The following is a 20383-nucleotide window of genomic DNA, read 5'->3' as shown; positions in this document are numbered from 1 at the left end:
TCCCAAAGGGGTCCCCATTGACTTTACATGGCCCATTGACTCCCATTCATTTCTTGACTCGCATGTCAATCACATTACATAGCAGTGTCATACAGACTTGGGGGTTGCCTTACTTGACTGAGGCAACCAATCAGCATCTCAATATGATTTTGAAGCTCACAAGCCACGCCCCCCAAACCATTTAAAGACCCTTAATAACTGCCCCATTGACTTAACATGAGGTGGGATGTCCCATTGCACATCCCATTGACTTCCATTATAAAGGTCACACATCTATAACATTACATAGGAGTGTCATAGAGACATGGGGGTGGGCTCATTTGACTCAGGCAACCAATCAGCATCACTATATGATAATGAAGCTCACAAGCCACGCCCCCAAAATGATCCCATAGACTTCTATTATAATTGGGCTAGATGCATATCTTTGCATTGCAGTGTCATATAGGCTTAGGGGTTGGCCCATTGGACCCAGACAACCAATGAGCATCTCAATATGGTAATAAAGCTCACAAGCCACGCCCCCAAACTGGTCCCATAGACTGCCATTATAACTGGCCTACATGTATATCTTTGCTTGGCAGTGTCCTATTGACTTGGGGGTTGGCTTATTTGACTTGGACAGCCAACCACATTCAAGTTCACTCTGTAACCTCGCCCGTAGCAACAAAACAGAGTACCCTAGCAACCAATCATCAACAGCTATATCTCAGCATCAGAACATCGTAGAGACTTGGTGATTGGCTCGTTTGACTCATGCTAGCAAACGGAACTTCCTGTATGCTACACATGCTAGCAGTGACTAGCTACATGCTAATATTGACTAGCCAAGTATTGTAACTTGCTAGAAATGCTTACTAAGTATAAATATTTCATCAGGCATGTATGTGAGGCTTGCCTAGTAACCACCCAGGGTACCCTAGCAACTGCCTAGCAACCACCCAAATTACCCTAGCAACCGCCTAGCAACCACCTAGCAACCGCCTAGTAACGCCTTAGTAAGGGCCTAGCGACCACTCAGGACACCCTAGCAACCGCCTAGCAATGCCTTAGCAACCACTCAGAACACCCTAGCAACCGCCTAGCAACACCTTAGCAACCACCTAGCAACCACTCAGAACACCCTAGCAACCGCCTAGCAACCACTCAGGACACCCTAGCAACCGCCTAGCAACGCCTTAGCAACCACTTAGAATACCCTAGCAACCACCTAGCAACACCTTAGCAACCACCTAGCAACCACTTAGGACACCTTAGCAACCACCTAGCAACACCTTAGCAACCACCTAGCAACCACTCAGAACACCCTAGCAACCACCTAGCAACACCTTAGCAACCACCTAGCAACCACTCAGGACACCCTAGCAACCGCCTAGCAACACCTTAGCAACCACTCAGAATACCCTAGCAACCGCCTAGCAACGCCTTAGCAACCACCTAGCAACCACTCAGGGCACCCTAGCAACCGCCTAGCAACACCTTAGCAACCACCTAGCAACCACTTAGGACACCCTAGCAACCGCCTAGCAACGCCTTAGCAACCACTTAGAATACCCTATTAACCACCTAGCAACACCTTAGCAACCGCCTAGCAACCACTCAGAACACCCTAGCAACCACCTAGCAACACCCTAGCAACCACCTAGCAACCACTCAGGACACCCTAGCAACCGCCTAGCAACACCTTAGCAACCACCTAGCAACCACTTAGGACACCCTAGCAACCGCCTAGCAATGCCTTAGCAACCACTTAGAATACCCTAGCAACCACCTAGCAACACCTTAGCAACCACCTAGCAACCACTTAGGACACCTTAGCAACCGCCTAGCAACACCTTAGCAACCACCTAGCAACCACTTAGAACACCCTAGCAACCGCCTAGCAACACCTTAGCAACCACCTAACAACCACTCATAACACCCTAGTAACCGCCTAGCAACACCTTAGCAACCACCTAGCAACACTTTAGCAACCAACTAGCAACCACTCAGGACACCTTAGCAACCACCTAGCAATGCCTTAGCAACCACCTAGCAACCACTTAGGACACCTTAGCAACCGCCTAGCAACACATTAGCAGCCACTCAGAACACCCTAGCAACCATTCAGAACACCCTAGCAACCAAAACAAATACATTGTACCCCATCGATTTGCCACGCAAACCCCATTCACATTTCCTTTAGGAAATGTACAATTCTAGTTATTATTCTTCTTCTTCCGTACGTTTTTCGGCGCGTAACTCGTCCCGCAGCTTTCGTCCCAGACCCTTGAAAGTGGGCTCAAATCGTCCGGTCTTATCGGGAATGGTGTGCTATGACTTTTATAAGGGGTGGGGGGTTTTTTGGCCCCGCAGGGGCCAAAAAACCCCCCCCAAAATCCCATAGACTTAACATTGAGCCGAACTTTGACGAATCACAGCGCCGAGTGTGAATTTCGTAGAAATATGGGATTCGCGACAGCTGTAGGGGGTTGCAGCCTAAGTGAGAACATACCACGCAGGGGGGTATAAGTTGTACCCCTGGGGGGCTAGGACGTCCCAAAGTGGTCCCATTGACTTAACATGGGCCCCATTGACTCCCATTCATTACATTGACTCCCATTATAAATGTCATATGTCAATCACAGTACATAGCAGTGTCATACTGGCTTGGGGGTGGGCTCATTTGACTCAGGCAACCAATCAGCATCTCATTATGATTTTGAAGCTCACAAGCCACGCCCCCCCAAACCACTTAAAGACCCTTAATAAGTGCCCCATTGACTTAACATGGGGTGGGATGTCCCATTGCAGATCCCATTGACTTCCATTATAAAGGTCACACATCTATAACATTACATAGGAGTGTCATAGAGACATGGGGGTGGGCTCATCTGACTCAGACAACCAATCAGCATCTCAATATGATAATGAAGCTCACAAGCCACGCCCCCAAACTGGTCCCATAGACTGCCATTATAACTGCCCTACATGCATATCTTTGCTAAGCAGTGTCCTATTGGCTTGGGGGATGGCTCATCTGACTAAGACAACCAATGAGCATCTCAATATGATAATGAAGCTCACAAGCCACGCCCCCAAACTGGTCCCAAAGACTGCCATTATAACTGGCCTACATGCATATTTTTGCTTAGCAGTGTCCTATTGACTTGGGGTTTGGCTCATTTGACTTGGACAGCCAACCACATTCAAGTTCACTCTGTAACCTCGCCCATAGCAACAAAACAGAGTACCCTAGCAACCGTTCATCAACAGCTATATCTCTGCATCGGAACATCGTAGAGACTTGGGAATTGGCTCTTTTGACTCATGCTAGCAAACAGAACTTCCTATATGCTACACATGCTAGCAGTGACTAGCTACATGCTAATATTGACTAGCCATGTACTGTAACTTGCTACAAATGCTTACTAAGTATAAATATTTCATCAGGCATGTATGTGAGGCTTGCCTAGTAACCACCCAGGGTACCCTAGCAACTGCCTAGCAACCACCCAAATTACCCTAGCAACCGCCTAGCAACCACCTAGTAACGCCTTAGTAAGGGCCTAGCGACCACTCAGGACACCCTAGCAACCGCCTAGCAACTCCTTAGCAACCACTTAGAATACCCTAGCAACCACCTAGCAACGCCTTAGCAACCACCTAGCAACCACTCAGGGCACCCTAGCACTGTTTCTAGCATGATGCTAGCAACTCGATTAGCATGTTGCTAGCATCATGCTAACACGATTAGCATAACGCTAGCTACATGCTAATCATGTTAGCATTATGCTAGCAACTCGATTAGCATGTTGTTAGCATGATGCTAACACGATTAGCATCATGTTAGCTACATGCTAATCATATTAGCATGATGCTAGCAAGTCGATTAGCATATTGCTAGCATGATGCTAACACGATTAGCATCATGCTAGCTACATGCTAATTATGTTAGCATGATGCTAGCAAGTCGATTAGCATGTTGTTAGCATGATGCTAACATGATTACATGATTAACATGATTAGATGACATGACTAACATGATTAGCATCATGCTAGCTACATGCTAATCATGTTAGCATGAGGCTAGCAACTCGATTAGCATGTTGTTAGCATGATGCTAACACGATTAGCATCATGCTAGCTACATGCTAATCATGTTAGCATTATGCTAGCAACTCGATTAGCATGTTGTTCTATTGCCCAGTTTACTACCGTTTTGTACCCCATCGATTTGCCACGCAAACCCCATTCACATTTCCTTTAGGAAATGTACAATTCTAGTGTTACTATTACTGTTCACTTTTTCAAAACTTCGGCGCGCAACTCCGGCCGCATTTTTTGCCCTAGAATGATAAGTGAGGTGTCAAATCGACCGGCCTGTTGAAGAGAGGTGTGCTATGATTTTTCAAAGAGGGTGGGGGTACACTGCCCCCATGAGGGGCAACAAAGTAACCCCCAAAATCCCCATAGACTTAACATGGACACAAAATGGCTGACATTGATATCTAGATTAGAGAGTCGTAGAAGCTTGGGAGTGGGCTCATTTTACTCCGCCTATCAAGTCGGTATTAAGTAGTGACATAACAAATTTGTAGACACTCCCTAGCAACCACTTTAGGCCCCCTAACAACCATATAACAACATAAACAAGCCATATTTTAGCACAGTAATATCGTAGAAAGACAGGGTTTTGGTTCTTTTGATGCAGCTTGATCAAATCTCTATTGTCTTCACCTATTACAAAGGCGTTGCCACACCCTAGCAACCGTTTACATTACCCTAGCAACCAGATAAACACATGAATTTAACCATTTCTTACCTTTCCAGAGCTATTGCCCAGTTTAGTACCATTTTGTACCCCATCGATTTGCCACGCAAACCCCATTCACATTTCCTTTAGGAAATGTACAATTCTAGTTATTATTCTTCTTCTTCCGTACGTTTTTCGGCGCGTAACTCGTCCCGCAGCTTTCGTCCCAGACCCTTGAAAGTGGGCTCAAATCGTCCGGTCTTATCGGGAATGGTGTGCTATGACTTTTATAAGGGGTGGGGGGTTTTTTGGCCCCGCAGGGGCCAAAAAACCCCCCCCAAAATCCCATAGACTTAACATTGAGCCGAACTTTGACGAATCATAGCGCCGAGTGTGAATTTCGTAGAAATATGGGATTCACAACAGCTGTAGGGGGTTGCAGCCTAAGTGAGAACATACCACGCAGGGGGGTATAAGTTGTACCCCTGGGGGGCTAGGACGTCCCAAAGTGGTCCCATTGACTTAACATGGGCCCATTGACTCCCATTCATTACATTGACTCCCATTATAAATGTCACATGTCAATCACAGTACATAGCAGTGTCATACTGACTTGGGGGTGGGCTCATTTGACTCAGGCAACCAATCAGCATCTCATTATGATTTTGAAGCTCACAAGCCACGCCCCCCCAAACCACTTAAAGACCCCTAATAAGTGCCCCATTGACTTAACATGGGGTGGGATGTCCCATTGCAGATCCCATTGACTTCCATTATAAAGGTCACACATCTATAACATTACATAGGAGTGTCATAGAGACATGGGGGTGGGCTCATCTGACTCAGACAACCAATCAGCATCTCAATATGATAATGAAGCTCACAAGCCACGCCCCCAAACTGGTCCCATAGACTGCCATTATAAGTGGCCTACAAGCATATCTTTGCTTAGCAGTGTCCTATTGGCTTGGGGGATGGCTCATCTGACTCAGACAACCAATGAGCATCTCAATATGATAATGAATCTCACAAGCCACGCCCCCAAATTGATCCAATAGACTGCCATTATAACTGGCCTACATGTATATCTTTGCTTGGCAGTGTCCTATTGACTTGGGGGTTGGCTCATTTGACTTGGACAGCCAACCACATTCAAGTTCACTCTGTAACCTCGCCCATAGCAACAAAACAGAGTACCCTAGCAACCATTCATCAACAGCTATATCTCGGCATCAGACCATCGTAGAGACTTGGGGATTGGCTCGTTTGACTCATGCTAGCAAACGGAACTTCCTATATGCTACACATGCTAGCAGTGACTAGCTACATGCTAATATTGACTAGCCAAGTACTGTAACTTGCTAGAAATGCTCACTAAGTATAAATATTTCATCAGGCATGTATGTGAGGCTTGCCTAGTAACCACCCAGGGTACCCTAGCAACTGCCTAGCAACCACCCAAATTACCCTAGCAACCGCCTAGCAACCACCTAGCAACCGCCTAGTAACGCCTTAGTAAGGGCCTAGTGACCACTCAGGACACCCTAGCAACCGCCTAGCAACGCCTTAGCAACCACTTAGAATACCCTAGCAACCACCTAGCAACACCTTAGCAACCACCTAGCAACCACTTAGGACACCTTAGCAACCGCCTAGCAACACCCTAGCAACCACCTAGCAACCACTCAGGACACCCTAGCAACCGCCTAGCAACACCTTAGCAACCACCTATCAACCACTTAGGACACCTTAGCAACCACCTAGCAACACCTTAGCAACCACCTAGCAACCACTCAGGACACCCTAGCAACCACCTAGCAACACCTTAGCAACCACCTAGCAACCAGTCAGGACACCCTAGCAACCGCCTAGCAACGCCTTAGCAACCACTTAGAATACCCTAGCAACCACCTAGCAACACCTTAGCAACCACCTAGCAACCACTTAGGACACCTTAGCAACCGCCTAGCAACACCTTAGCAACCACCTAGCAACCACTTAGAACACCCTAGCAACCGCCTAGCAACACCTTAGCAACCGCCTAGCAACCACTTAGAACACCCTAGCAACCGCCTAGCAACACCTTAGCAACCGCCTAGCAACCACTTAGAACACTCTAGCAACCGCCTAGCAACACCTTAGCAACCACCTAGCAACCAATCAGAACAGCCTAGCAACCGCCTAGCAACACCTTAGCAACCACTCAGGATACCCTAGCAATCGCCTAGCAACACCTTAGCAACCACCTAGCAACCACTCAGGACACCCTAGCAACCACCTAGCAACACCTTAGCAACCACCTAGCAACAACTCAGGGCACCCTAGCACTGTTGCTAGCAAGATGGTAACATGATTAGCATCATGCTAACTACATACTAATCATGTAAGCATGATGCTAGCAACTCGATTAGCATATTTTGCCCAGTTTAGTACCATTTTGTACCCCATCGATTTGCCACGCAAACCCCATTCACATTTCCTTTAGGAAATGTACAATTCTAGTTATTATTATTCTTCTTCTTCCGTACGCTTTTTCGGCGCGTAACTAGTCCCGCAGCTTTCGTCCCAGACCCTTGAAAGTGGGCTCAAATCGTGCGGTCTTATCGGGAATGGTGTGCTATGACTTTTATAAGGGGTCGGGGGTTTTTTGGCCCCGCAGGGGCCAAAAAACCCCCCCAAAAATCCCATAGACTTAACATTGAGCCGAACTTTGACGAATCACAGCGCCGAGTGAGAATTTCATAGAAGTATGGGATTCACAGCATCTGTAGGGGGTTGCAGCCTAAGTAAGAACATACCCCGCAAGGGGGTATAAGTTGTACCCCTGGGGCTCTAGGACGTCCCAAAGTGCTCCCATTGACTTACATTGGCCCATTGACTCCCATTCATTTTCTAGACACTCGTAAGATACTATTCCCGGAAATCGCCGTAGCGCCAACAGTGAAATTCGTAGAGACATGGGATTCGCGACATCTCGAGAGGGTTATAGGAGGCTTCAACCCACACCCCGAAAGGCGGTAAATGTTGTACCCCTGGGGAGCTAGGACGTCCCAAAGTCTCCATTGACTTTACATGGAGCCGAACTTTGACGAATCACAGCGCCGAGTGTGAATTTCATAGAAATATGGGATTCGCAACATCTGTAGGGGGTTGCAGCCTAAGTGAGAACATACCCTGAAATGGGGTATAGGTTGTACCCCTCGGGTGCTAGGACGTCCCAAAGTGGTCCCCATTGACTTTACATTGCCCATTGACTCCCATTCATTACATTGACTCCCATTATAAATGTTATATGTCAATCAAAGTACATAGCACTGTCATACAGACTTGGGGGTTGGCTTATTTGACTAAGGCAACCAATCAGCATCTCATTATGATTTTGAAGCTCACAAGCCACGCCCCCCCAAACCACTTAAAGACCCCTAATAAGTGCCCCATTGACTTAACATGGGGTGGGATGTCCCATTGCAGATCCCATTGACTTCCATTATAAAGGTCACACATCTATAACATTACATAGGAGTGTCATAGAGACATGGGGGTGGGCTCATCTGACTCAGACAACCAATCAGCATCTCAATATGATAATGAAGCTCACAAGCCACGCCCCCAAACTGGTCCCATAGACTGCCATTATAACTGCCCTACATGCATATCTTTGCTTAGCAGTGTCCGATTGACTTGGGGGATGGCTCATCTGACTCAGACAACCAATGAGCATCTCGATATGATAATGAATCTCACAAGCCACGCCCCCAAACTGGTCCCATAGACTGCCATTATAACTGCCCTACATGCATATCTTTGCTTAGCAGTGTCCTATTGACTTGGGGGTTGGCTCATTTGACTTGGACAGCCAACCACATTCAAGTTCACTCTGTAACCTCGCCCATAGCAACAAAAGAGAGTACCCTAGCAACCGTTCATCAACAGCTATATCTCAGCATCGGAACATCGTAGAGACTTGGGGATTGGCTCGTTTGACTCATGCTAGCAAACGGAACTTCCTATATGCTACACATGCTAGCAGTGATTAGCTACATGCTAATATTGACTAGCCATGTACTGTAACTTGCTAGAAATGCTCACTAAGTATAAATATTTCATCAGGCATGTATGTGAGGCTTGCCTAGTAACCACCCAGGGTACCCTAGCAACTGCCTAGCAACCACCAAAATTACCCTAGCAACCGCCTAGCAACCACCTAGCAACCGCCTAGTAACGCCTTAGTAAGGGCCTAGCGACCACTCAGGACACCCTAGCAACCGCCTAGCAACGCCTTAGCAACCACTCAGAATACCCTAGCAACCACCTAGCAACACCTTAGCAACCACCTAGCAACCACTCAGGACACCTTAGCAACCGCCTAGCAACACCTTAGCAACCACTCAGAACACCCTAGCAACCGCCTAGCAACCACTCAGAACACCCTAGCAACCACCTAGCAACACCTTAGCAACCACCTAGCAACCACTCAGGACACCCTAGCAACCACCTAGCAACACCTTAGCAACCACCTAGCAACCACTCAGGACACCCTAGCAACCGCCTAGCAACCACTTAGAATACCCTAGCAACCACCTAGCAACACCTTAGCAACCACCTAGCAACCACTCAGGACACCTTAGCAACCGCCTAGCAACACCTTAGCAACCACTCTGGACACCTTAGCAACCGCCTAGCAACACCTTAGCAACCACCTAGCAATCACTTAGAACACCATAGCAACCGTCTAGCAACACCTTAGCAACCACCTAGCAACCACTTAGAACACCCTAGCAACCGCCTAGCAACACCATAGCAACCACCTAGCAACCACTCAGAACAACCTCGATTAGCATGTTGTTGCTTTTTGGCCAGTACGGTCATGCATTTTACCCCATCGATTTGCCACGCAAACCCCATTCACATTTCCTTTAGGAAATGTACAATTCTAGTTAGTGGGGTTTGCCTTAGGCAAAGTCCACTATTGTTATTCTCCATACTTATTAATGGGGTTTGCCATAGGCAAAGTCCATTCTTACTATTGTGGTTTATTAATGGGGTTTGCCATAGGCAAAGTCCATTCTTACTATTGTGCCTGGTTTATTATTCTTCTTCCTTCTTCCGTCCTATTTTTCGGCGCGTAACTAGTCCCGCAGCTTTCGTCCCAGACCCTTGAAAGTGGGGTCAAATCGTGCGGTCTTATCGGGAATGGTGTGCTATGACTTTTATAAGGGGTGGGGGGTTTTTTGGCCCCGCAGGGGCCAAAAAACCCGCCCAAAAATCCCATAGACTTAACATTGAGCCGAACTTTGACGACTCGCAGCGCCGCGTGTGAATTTCATAGAAATATGGGATTCACAGCATCTGTAGGGGGTTGCAGCCTAAGTGAGAACATACCTCGCAAGGGGGTATAAGTTGCACCCCTGGGGCTCTAGGACGTCCCAAAGTGCTCCCATTGACTTACATTGGCCCCATTGACTCCCATTCATTTTTCTAGAAGAGCACTAAACGCGCCGCGAAATGGGACGACCTTTAAAGCGTTATAGCGCCAAGTGTGAAATTCGTAGAAATATGGGATTCGCAACATCTGTAGGGGGTTGCAGCCTGTATGAGAACATACCCCAAAAAGGGGTATAAGTTGTACCCCTGGGGTGCTAGGACGTCCCAAAGGGGTCCCCATTGACTTTACATGGCCCATTGACTCCCATTCATTTCTTGACTCGCATGTCAATCACATTACATAGCAGTGTCATACAGACTTGGGGGTTGCCTTACTTGACTGAGGCAACCAATCAGCATCTCAATATGATTTTGAAGCTCACAAGCCACGCCCCCCAAACCATTTAAAGACCCTTAATAACTGCCCCATTGACTTAACATGAGGTGGGATGTCCCATTGCACATCCCATTGACTTCCATTATAAAGGTCACACATCTATAACATTACATAGGAGTGTCATAGAGACATGGGGGTGGGCTCATTTGACTCAGGCAACCAATCAGCATCACTATATGATAATGAAGCTCACAAGCCACGCCCCCAAAATGATCCCATAGACTTCTATTATAATTGGGCTAGATGCATATCTTTGCATTGCAGTGTCATATAGGCTTAGGGGTTGGCCCATTGGACCCAGACAACCAATGAGCATCTCAATATGGTAATAAAGCTCACAAGCCACGCCCCCAAACTGGTCCCATAGACTGCCATTATAACTGGCCTACATGTATATCTTTGCTTGGCAGTGTCCTATTGACTTGGGGGTTGGCTTATTTGACTTGGACAGCCAACCACATTCAAGTTCACTCTGTAACCTCGCCCGTAGCAACAAAACAGAGTACCCTAGCAACCAATCATCAACAGCTATATCTCAGCATCAGAACATCGTAGAGACTTGGTGATTGGCTCGTTTGACTCATGCTAGCAAACGGAACTTCCTGTATGCTACACATGCTAGCAGTGACTAGCTACATGCTAATATTGACTAGCCAAGTATTGTAACTTGCTAGAAATGCTTACTAAGTATAAATATTTCATCAGGCATGTATGTGAGGCTTGCCTAGTAACCACCCAGGGTACCCTAGCAACTGCCTAGCAACCACCCAAATTACCCTAGCAACCGCCTAGCAACCACCTAGCAACCGCCTAGTAACGCCTTAGTAAGGGCCTAGCGACCACTCAGGACACCCTAGCAACCGCCTAGCAATGCCTTAGCAACCACTCAGAACACCCTAGCAACCGCCTAGCAACACCTTAGCAACCACCTAGCAACCACTCAGAACACCCTAGCAACCGCCTAGCAACCACTCAGGACACCCTAGCAACCGCCTAGCAACGCCTTAGCAACCACTTAGAATACCCTAGCAACCACCTAGCAACACCTTAGCAACCACCTAGCAACCACTTAGGACACCTTAGCAACCACCTAGCAACACCTTAGCAACCACCTAGCAACCACTCAGAACACCCTAGCAACCACCTAGCAACACCTTAGCAACCACCTAGCAACCACTCAGGACACCCTAGCAACCGCCTAGCAACACCTTAGCAACCACTCAGAATACCCTAGCAACCGCCTAGCAACGCCTTAGCAACCACCTAGCAACCACTCAGGGCACCCTAGCAACCGCCTAGCAACACCTTAGCAACCACCTAGCAACCACTTAGGACACCCTAGCAACCGCCTAGCAACGCCTTAGCAACCACTTAGAATACCCTATTAACCACCTAGCAACACCTTAGCAACCGCCTAGCAACCACTCAGAACACCCTAGCAACCACCTAGCAACACCCTAGCAACCACCTAGCAACCACTCAGGACACCCTAGCAACCGCCTAGCAACACCTTAGCAACCACCTAGCAACCACTTAGGACACCCTAGCAACCGCCTAGCAATGCCTTAGCAACCACTTAGAATACCCTAGCAACCACCTAGCAACACCTTAGCAACCACCTAGCAACCACTTAGGACACCTTAGCAACCGCCTAGCAACACCTTAGCAACCACCTAGCAACCACTTAGAACACCCTAGCAACCGCCTAGCAACACCTTAGCAACCACCTAACAACCACTCATAACACCCTAGTAACCGCCTAGCAACACCTTAGCAACCACCTAGCAACACTTTAGCAACCAACTAGCAACCACTCAGGACACCTTAGCAACCACCTAGCAATGCCTTAGCAACCACCTAGCAACCACTTAGGACACCTTAGCAACCGCCTAGCAACACATTAGCAGCCACTCAGAACACCCTAGCAACCATTCAGAACACCCTAGCAACCAAAACAAATACATTGTACCCCATCGATTTGCCACGCAAACCCCATTCACATTTCCTTTAGGAAATGTACAATTCTAGTTATTCTTCTTCTTCTTCTTCTTCTTCCTTCTTCCGTCCTATTTTTCGGCGCGTAACTAGTCCCGCAGCTTTCGTCCCAGACCCTTGAAAGTGGGCTCAAATCGTGCGGTCTTATCGGGAATGGTGTGCTATGACTTTTATAAGGGGTGGGGGGTTTTTTGGCCCCGCAGGGGCCAAAAAACCCCCCCCAAAATCCCATAGACTTAACATTGAGCCGAACTTTGACGAATCACAGCGCCGAGTGTGAATTTCATAGAAATATGGGATTCACAGCATCTGTAGGGGGTTGCAGCCTAAGTGAGAACATACCCCGCAAGGGGGTATAAGTTGCACCCCTGGGGCTCTAGGACGTCCCAAAGTCGTCCCATTGACTTACATTGGCCCATTGACTCCCATTCATTTTTCTAGAAGAGCACTAAACGCGCCGCGAAATGGAAACACCTTTGAGGCGTTATAGCGCCAAGTGTGAAATTCGTAGAATTATGGGATTCGCAACATCTGGAGGGGGTTGCAGCCTGTATGAGAACATACCCCAAAAAGGGGTATAAGTTGTACCCCTGGGGTGCTAGGACGTCCCAAAGGGGTCCCCATTGACTTTACATGGCCCATTGACTCCCATTCATTTCTTGACTCACATGTCAATCACATTACATAGCAGTGTCATACAGACTTGGGGGTTGGCTTACTTGACTGAGGCAACCAATCAGCATCTCAATATGATTTTGAAGCTCACAAGCCACGCCCCCCAAACCATTTAAAGACCCTTAATAACTGCCCCATTGACTTAACATGGGGTGGGATGTCCCATTGCACATCCCATTGACTTCCATTATAAAGGTCACACATCTATAACATTACATAGGAGTGTCATAGAGACATGGGGGTGGGCTCATTTGACTCAGGCAACCAATCAGCATCACTCTATGATAATGAAGCTCACAAGCCACGCCCCCAAATTGATCCCATAGACTTCTATTATAACAGGGCTGGATGCATATCTTTGCTTAGCAGTGTCCTATTGACTTGTGGGATGGCTCATCCGACTCAGACAACCAATGAGCATCTCAATATGATAATGAACCTCACAAGCCACGCCCCCAAACTGGTCCCATAGACTGCCATTATAGTTGCTCTACATGCATATCTTTGCTTAGCAGTGTCCTATTGGCTTGGGGGATGGCTCATCTGACTCAGACAACCAATCAGCATTTCAATATGATAATGAATCTCACAAGCCACGCCCCCAAACTGGTCCCATAGACTGCCATTATAACTGCTCTACATGCATATCTTTGCTTAGCAGTGTCCTATTGACTTGGGGGTTGGCTCATTTGACTTGGACAGCCAACCACATTCAAGTTCACTCTGTAACCTCGCCCATAGCAACAAAACAGAGTACCCTAGCAACCGTTCATCAACAGCTATATTTCAGCATCGGAACATCGTAGAGACTTGGGGATTGGCTCGTTTGACTCATGCTAGCAAACGGAACTTCCTATATGCTACACATGCTAGCAGTGACTAGCTACATGCTAATATTGACTAGCCATGTACTGTAACTTGCTACATATGCTTACTAAGTATAAATATTTCATCAGGCATGTATGTGAGGCTTGCCTAGTAACCACCCAGGGTACCCTAGCAACTGCCTAGCAACCACCCAAATTACCCTAGCAACCGCCTAGCAACCACCTAGCAACCGCCTAGTAACGCCTTAGTAAGGGCCTAGCGACCACTCAGGACACCCTAGCAACCGCCTAGCAACGCCTTAGCAACCACTCAGAATACCCTAGCAACCACCTAGCAACACCTTAGCAACCACCTAGCAACCACTCAGGACACCCTAGCAACCGCCTAGCAACACCTTAGCAACCACCTAGCAACCACTTAGGACACCCTAGCAACCGCCTAGCAACGCCTTAGCAACCACTTAGGACACCTTAGCAACCACCTAGCAACACCTTAGCAACCACCTAGCAACCACTCAGAGCACCCTAGCAACCGCCTAGCAACCACCTAGCAACCACTCAGGACACCCTAGCAACCGCCTAGTAACAGCTTAGCAACCACCTAGCAACCACTTAGGACACCTTAGCAACCGCCTAGCAACACCTTAGCAACCACCTAGCAACCACTCAGAACACCCTAGCAACCGCCTAGCAACCACCTAGCAACCACTCAGAACACCCTAGCAACCGCCTAGCAACAGCTTAGCAACCACCTAGCAACCACTCAGGACACCCTAGCAACCGCCTAGCAACGCCTTAGCAACCACTTAGAATACCCTAGCAACACCTTAGCAACCACCTAGCAACCACTTAGGACACCTTAGCAACCGCCTAGCAACACCCTAGCAACCACCTAGCAACCACTCAGGACACCCTAGCAACTGCCTAGCAACACCTTAGCAACCACCTAGCAACCACTTAGGACACCTTAGCAACCACCTAGCAACACCTTCGCAACCACCTAGCAACCACTCAGGACACCCTAGCAACCGCCTAGCAACACCTTAGCAACCACCTAGCAACCACTCAGAACACCCTAGCAACCCTTCAGAACACCCTAGCAACCAAAACAAATACATTGTACCCCATCGATTTGCCACGCAAACCCCATTCACATTTCCTTTAGGAAATGTACAATTCTAGTTATTATTATTCTTCTTCTTCCGTACGTTTTTCGGCGCGTAACTCGTCCCGCAGCTTTCGTCCCAGACCCTTGAAAGTGGGCTCAAATCGTCCGGTCTTATCGGGAATGGTGTGCTATGACTTTTATAAGGGGTGGGGGGTTTTTTGGCCCCGCAGGGGCCAAAAAACCCCCCCCAAAATCCCATAGACTTAACATTGAGCCGAACTTTGACGAATCATAGCGCCGAGTGTGAATTTCGTAGAAATATGGGATTCACAACAGCTGTAGGGGGTTGCAGCCTAAGTGAGAACATACCACGCAGGGGGGTATAAGTTGTACCCCTGGGGGGCTAGGACGTCCCAAAGTGGTCCCATTGACTTAACATGGGCCCATTGACTCCCATTCATTACATTGACTCCCATTATAAATGTCACATGTCAATCACAGTACATAGCAGTGTCATACTGACTTGGGGGTGGGCTCATTTGACTCAGGCAACCAATCAGCATCTCAATATGATTTTGAAGCTCACAAGCCACGCCCCCCCAAACCACTTAAAGACCCTTAATAAGTGCCCCATTGACTTAACATGGGGTGGGATGTCCCATTGCAGATCCCATTGACTTCCATTATAAAGGTCACACATCTATAACATTACATAGGAGTGTCATAGAGACAAGGGGGTGGGCTCATCTGACTCAGACAACCAATCAGCATCTCAATATGATAATGAAGCTCATAAGCCACGCCCCCAAACTGGTCCTATAGACTGCCATTATAACTGCCCTACATGCATATCTTTGCTTAGCAGTGTCCTATTGGCTTGGGGGATGGCTCATCTGACTCAGACAACCAATGAGCATCTCAATATGATAATGAATCTCACAAGCCACGCCCCCAAACTGGTCCCATAGACCGCCATTATAACTGGCCTACATGCATATCTTTGCTTAGCAGTGTCCTATTGACTTGGGGGTTGGCTCATTTGACTTGGACAGCCAACCACATTCAAGTTCACTCTGTAACCTCGCCCATAGCAACAAAAGAGAGTACCCTAGCAACCGTTCATCAACAGCTATATCTCAGCATCGGAACATCGTAGAGACTTGGGGATTGGCTCGTTTGACTCATGCTAGCAAACGGAACTTCCTATATGCTACACATGCTAGCAGTGACTAGCTACATGCTAATATTGACTAGCCATGTACTGTAACTTGCTAGAAATGCTCACTAAGTATAAATATTTCATCAGGCATGTATGTGAGGCTTGCCTAGTAACCACCCAGGGTACCCTAGCAACTGCCTAGCAACCACCCAAATTACCCTAGCAACCGCCTAGCAACCACCTAGCAACCGCCTAGTAACGCCTTAGTAAGGGCCTAGCGACCACTCAGGACACCCTAGCAACCGCCTAGCAACGCCTTAGCAACCACTCAGAATACCCTAGCAACCACCTAGCAACACCTTAGCAACCACCTAGCAACCACTCAGGACACCTTAGCAACCACCTAGCAACACCTTAGCAACCACCTAGCAACCACTCAGAACACCCTAGCAACCGCCTAGCAACCACTCAGAACACCCTAGCAACCACCTAGCAACACCTTAGCAACCACCTAGCAACCACTCAGGACACCCTAGCAACCACCTAGCAACACCTTAGCAACCACCTAGCAACCACTCAGGACACCCTAGCAACCGCCTAGCAACCACTTAGAATACCCTAGCAACCACCTAGCAACACCTTAGCAACCACCTAGCAACCACTTAGGACACCTTAGCAACCGCCTAGCAACCACTCAGGACACCCTAGCAACCGCCTAGCAACGCCTTAGCAACCACTTAGAATACCCTAGCAACCACCTAGCAACACCTTAGCAACCACCTAGCAACCACTTAGGGCACCCTAGCAACCACCTAGCAACCACTCAGGACACCCTAGCAACCGCCTAGCAACCACCTAGCAACCACTCAGAACACCCTAGCAACCGCCTAGCAACACCTTAGCAACCACTTAGCAACCACTCAGAACACCCTAGCAACCACTCAGGACACCCTAGCAACCGCCTAGCAACGCCTTAGCAACCACTTAGAATACCCTAGCAACCACCTAGCAACACCTTAGCAACCACCTAGCAACCACTCAGGACACCTTAGCAACCACCTAGCAACACCTCAGCAACCACCTAGCAACCACTCAGGACACCCTAGCAACCACCTAGCAACACCTTAGCAACCACATATCAACCACTTAGGACACCTTAGCAACCACCTAGCAACACCTTAGCAACCACCTAGCAACCACTCAGAACACCCTAGCAACCGCCTAGCAACACCTTAGCAACCACTTAGCAACCACTCAGAACACCCTAGCAACCACCTAGCAACCACTCAGAACACCATAGCAACCGCCTAGCAACATCTTAGCAACCACCATTTCTTACCTTTCCAGTGCTATTGCCCAGTTTAGTACCATTTTGTACCCCATCGATTTGCCACGCAAACCCCATTCACATTTCCTTTAGGAAATGTACAATTCTAGTTAATGGGGTTTGCCATAGGCAAAGTCCATTCTTACTATTGTGGTTTATTATTCTTCTTCCTTCTTCTTCTTCTTCTTCCTTCTTCCGTCCTATTTTTCGGCGCGTAACTAGTCCCGCAGCTTTCGTCCCAGACCCTTGAAAGTGGGCTCAAATCGTGCGGTCTTATCGGGAATGGTGTGCTATGACTTTTATAAGGGGTGGGGGGTTTTTTGGCCCCGCAGGGGCCAAAAAACCCCCCCAAAAATCCCATAGACTTAACATTGAGCCGAACTTTGACGAATCACAGCGCCGAGTGTGAATTTCATAGAAATATGGGATTCACTGCATCTGTAGGGGGTTGCAGCCTAAGTGAGAACATACCCCGCAAGGGGTTTTAGGTTGCACCCCTGGGGCTCTAGGACGTCCCAAAGTGGTCCCCATTGACTTACATTGGCCCATTGACTCCCATTCATTTTCTAGACACTCGTAAGATACTATTCCCGGAAATCGCCGTAGCGCCAACAGTGAAATTCGTAGAGACATGGGATTCGCGACATCTCGAGAGGGTTATAGGAGGCTTCAACCCACACCCCGAAAGGCGGTAAATGTTGTACCCCTGGGGAGCTAGGACGTCCCAAAGTCTCCATTGACTTTACATGGAGCCGAACTTTGACGAATCACAGCGCAGAGTGTGAATTTCATAGAAATATGGGATTCACAACATCTGTAGGGGGTTGCAGCCTAAGTGAGAACATACCATGAAAGGGGGTATAGGTTGTACCCCTCGGGTGCTAGGACGTCCCAAAAGGGTCCCCATTGACTTTACATTGCCCATTGACTCCCATTCATTACATTGACTCCCATTATAAATGTCATATGTCAATCAAAGTACATAGCACTGTCATATAGACTTGGGGGTTGGCTTATTTGACTAAGGCAACCAATCAGCATCTCATTATGATTTTGAAGCTCACAAGCCACGCCCCCCCAAACCACTTAAAGACCCTTAATAAGTGCCCCATTGACTTAACATGGGGTGGGATGTCCCATTGCAGATCCCATTGACTTCCATTATAAAGGTCACACATCTATAACATTACATAGGAGTGTCATAGAGACATGGGGGTGGGCTCATCTGACTCAGACAACCAATCAGCATCTCAATATGATAATGAAGCTCACAAGCCACGCCCCCAAATTGATCCCATAGACTGCCATTATAACTGGCCTACATGCATATCTTTGCTTAGCAGTGTCCTATTGACTTGGGGGATAGCTCATCTGACTCAGATGACCAATGAGCATCTCAATATGATAATGAAGTTCACAAGCCACGCCCCCAAACTGGTCCCATAGACTGCCATTATAACTGGCCTACATGCATATCTTTGCTTAGCAGTGTCCTATTGACTTGGGGGTTGGCTCATTTGACTTGGACAGCCAACCACATTCAAGTTCACTCTGCAACCTCGCCCATAGCAACAAAACAGAGTACCCTAGCAACCGTTCATCAACAGCTATATCTCAGCATCGGAACATCGTAGAGACTTGGGGATTGGCTCGTTTGACTCATGCTAGCAAACGGAACTTCCTATATGCTACACATGCTAGCAGTGACTAGCTACATGCTAATATTGACTAGCCAAGTACTGTAACTTGCTAGAAATGCTCACTAAGTATAAATATTTCATCAGGCATGTATGTGAGGCTTGCCTAGTAACCACCCAGGGTACCCTAGCAACTGCCTAGCAACCACCCAAATTACCCTAGCAACCGCCTAGCAACCACCTAGCAACCGCCTAGTAACGCCTTAGTAAGGGCCTAGCGACCACTCAGGACACCCTAGCAACTGCCTAGCAACGCCTTAGCAACCACTCAGAATACCCTAGCAACCACCTAGCAACACCTTAGCAACCACCTAGCAACCACTTAGGACACCTTAGCAACCGCCTAGCTACACCTTAGCAACCACCTAGCAACCACTCAGAACACCCTAGCAACCGCCTAGCAACGCCTTAGCAACCACCTAGCAACCACTTAGGACACCTTAGCAACCACCTAGCAACACCTTAGCAACCACCTAGCAACCACTTAGGACACCATAGCAACCGCCTAGCAACGCCTTAGCAACCACTTAGAATACCCTAGCAACCACCTAGCAACGCCTTAGCAACCACCTAGCAACCACTCAGAACACCCTAGCAACCGCCTAGCAACACCTTAGCAACCACCTATCAACCACTTAGGACACCTTAGCAACCACCTAGCAACACCTTAGCAACCACCTAGCAACCACTCAGAACACCCTAGCAACCGCCTAGCAACACCTTAGCAACCACTTAGCAACCACTCAGAAGACCCTAGCAACCACCTAGCAACCACTCAGGACACCCTAGCAACCGCCTAGCAACATCTTAGCTACCACCATTTCTTACCTTTCCAGTGCTATTGCCCAGTTTAGTACCAGTTTGTACCCCATCGATTTGCCACGCAAACCCCATTCACATTTCCTTTAGGAAATGTACAATTCTAGTGTTACTATTACTGTTCACTTTTTCGAAAGTTCGGCGCGCAACTCCGGCCGCATTTTTTGCCCTAGAATGATGAGTGAGGTGTCAAATCGACCGGCCTGTTAAGGAGAGGTGT

At 47.9% G+C, this 20383-nt stretch overlaps 1 protein-coding gene and 1 long non-coding RNA gene across 2 annotated transcripts in view; one reads left to right on the top strand and one right to left on the bottom strand.

Moving 5' to 3' along the window:
• The window catches only part of fbxw8 (F-box and WD repeat domain containing 8), a 309097-nt gene that overhangs the window by 206667 nt on the left and 82047 nt on the right, over positions 1 to 20383 (top strand). The gene's annotated exons all lie outside the window — the stretch shown is intronic.
• The window catches only part of LOC147843878 (uncharacterized), a 13629-nt gene continuing 503 nt past the window's right edge, over positions 7258 to 20383 (bottom strand). Inside the window, exons 1-4 of the long non-coding RNA XR_015490661.1 lie at positions 20263 to 20383; positions 12025 to 12580; positions 9995 to 11485; positions 7258 to 8537 (exon numbers count right to left, since the gene is read on the bottom strand). The exon at positions 20263 to 20383 is cut by the window's right edge and continues 503 nt beyond it. This is a non-coding gene — a long non-coding RNA (uncharacterized LOC147843878). The remainder of the gene's footprint in view (positions 8538 to 9994; positions 11486 to 12024; positions 12581 to 20262) is intronic.

Source organism: Danio rerio, chromosome 5 (assembly GCF_052040795.2).
Source record: "Danio rerio strain M-AB ecotype USA chromosome 5, GRCz13ab, whole genome shotgun sequence".
NCBI classification, from domain to species: domain Eukaryota; kingdom Metazoa; phylum Chordata; class Actinopteri; order Cypriniformes; family Danionidae; genus Danio; species Danio rerio.
This window is presented reverse-complemented; position numbering and strand designations above follow the sequence as displayed.